The 2,467-nt window shown below is 42.6% G+C and overlaps 1 pseudogene; it reads right to left on the reverse strand.

The window, feature by feature from the left end:
• Window positions 1-2,467, reverse strand: part of LOC129688743 (olfactory receptor 52H1-like) — a 4,106-nt pseudogene extending 1,639 nt beyond the window's left edge.

Below are 2,467 nucleotides of genomic sequence, written 5' to 3' on the forward strand. Positions count from 1 at the left end.
GAGGAAGATCTGTGTGTGATGTGCTTAGGGACACTGCAGAGGAAGATTTTTGTTTAAACACAGATTTCCCTATCCAAAAGGACATGTGATATTTTTCAGCAAAACCCTGACTTGCATTTACATTCTCTCTACAAGTTAACATTTTAATTGTCCCACTTTCATTTCTTTGCCTGTGATAAAAAAAAAAAACAATAATAACCTGACCAAAAGCAACATAGGAGGAGAAAGAGCTTATTTAGCTGACAAATGCAGGTTTCAGGAAGGCAAGGCCAGAACTCAAGGCAGAATTTGAAGGTAAGCCTGCTTACTTTCCACACATCTTCCAAAGAAGATCTCACTTAACAGCCAAAAAATGGGGGGTGGAGCTTCCCCTCAAAAAAAAGACAGGGTTTCACTGTGTATCCTGGCTGTCTTGCAACTCGCTCTGTAGAAAATCCTGGCCTTGAACTCACAGAGATCTCCCTGCCTCTGCCTCTGCTTCTGCCTGTGATGGGACTGAAGGTGCGTTCCACAACAGCCCGACAGGAGAAGAGGTGTTTTCAAAACAACCTTTCTGTTTGTTTGAGCTTTGGATTTTGTTTTGTTTTGTTTTCAATGTGTCTTACTATATAGTCCAGTCATTCTTTAAACTCCCTACAAACAAAAACACAGGCGGGTCTCAAATTTATGATCCCCCTGGCTAAGTATTATAATTACAAGTCTGTTCCTTCATGCCAAGTTTATATCCCTTCACTTTTGAGAACATAGTATCACACAGAAATGAAATAAGTCAAAGAAAGAAATACTTCAAGGTCTCATCTGTCCGTACAAAGAGTGAAAACATAGAATTAGAGAGTACTTGGTGCTGGGGACATGGCTCATTTTGTAGAGTGCCAGCCCCACAAGCATGAAGTCCTGGGTTGGCTCCCCAGACCATGTAAAGCCATGGGTGGTGGCACAGGACTCCCAGCACTCAGAGGTGGAGGCAGGAGGATCAGAAGTTCATGACCACCGATCTCTACACAGCAAGTTCTAGGCCAGTTGGAACTATTTAGACCTTCTCAAAAGAGAGAGAAGAAAAGAGAAAAGAGGGCCAGTGAGATGGCTCAACAGGTGAGGGAAATTGGTGTCAAGCCTGACAACCTGTGCTCAACTCTCAGGACGCACGCAGGGGAAGGAGAGGACTGACTCCGCTGAGCTGCCTCTGACCGTCACATACACACCGCATCCCTCCTGCCCCCACATAAACATCCACAAATAAATAGTTTTTATTTTAATGAAGCAAAATAAATAGAAAGCACTTGAGGAAATTTAAAAGTGAACTAGGCAGAACTCAATATTACGTGGTATAAAGGAGTTGGTGTTAATTTCATCAGTTGTGCCAAATGTTACAAAATTATAAGATACACATGTAGACATGCCAAAAATATTATGGAAAAATACTAGTGGAGAGTATATGCTGTGGAGACAAAAAGCCAGGTTCCAGAATTAACGTTTATGCTGCTTCCAAGATTTTATCTATGTGAATTTGGAAAGCTATTTGAAACATATAATTCTTAGACTCTTCACCTTTTAAAGGACCTGACATCTCCAATTCTGCTGGTTTATATCATGCAAAATAAAGCATGCCTCCAAATTACACTCACTGGAGCATGATCAGCTTGTAGTGAACTTTGCTTCCGTATCAGATCACAGGGACTTCATGTCATGAATGTCTATCATTGGCTTTCAGATAAAGGTAGAAAAGACTCTCCTCTTCAGGCTGCCTACGTGTCCCAGCACACGTAGGCACACAAGGTGCCTGAACAACACCAAGTGTGGCCATTCTTAGCTCAGCTACATGATTGTTCATCCATCTTATTCTTCACACGTCCATGCAATGAAGCAATAACACAAGCCCTACAGACATGGTCTCAGCTTAGAACAGGAATGTTAGCCAGGCAGTGGTGGCACATCCCTTTAATCCCAGAACTCAAGAGGCAGAGGAGCTCTGTGAGTTTGAGGCCAGCCTCATCTACTGAACGAGTTTCAGGGCAGCAAAAGCTATACCGAGAAATCCTGTCTTGAAAAACCAAACAAGCAAACAAACAAAACAAAGAAGGAGGAGGAGTAAGGGGCAGGGTTAAAATAAAAATGGGAATGTTGCTTCTGGAAGAACATTTCTGGGCCCAGCTCGCAGCATCTAGACAATGGGGCAATGGGCTTTTCATTCACTCCTTCTCTCTCTCTCCCCAAATCTTACTTGCAGTCAAACCCATTCAAAGAGCCAGCACTCACCTAATCATGGGAATCAGGCCAAACAGAAAGAAGAAACTATGCTGGACAGACACAGAGGAAATCTATAGGGGGCAAAAATGACAAATGGAGAAGAAGGCAGGGACTTCCAAGAGGTTGCTTCCATGCCTCTTTATATTATTTCATCAGCATTCAATGTAGGAAAAAAAATAAAATAGGCAGGACCTAAGAGGAAAGGGGAACTCACCTCCAT

Source organism: Psammomys obesus, unplaced genomic scaffold (assembly GCF_907164565.1).
Source record: "Psammomys obesus unplaced genomic scaffold, mPsaObe1.curated_primary_1811, whole genome shotgun sequence".
Classification (NCBI taxonomy): domain Eukaryota; kingdom Metazoa; phylum Chordata; class Mammalia; order Rodentia; family Muridae; genus Psammomys; species Psammomys obesus.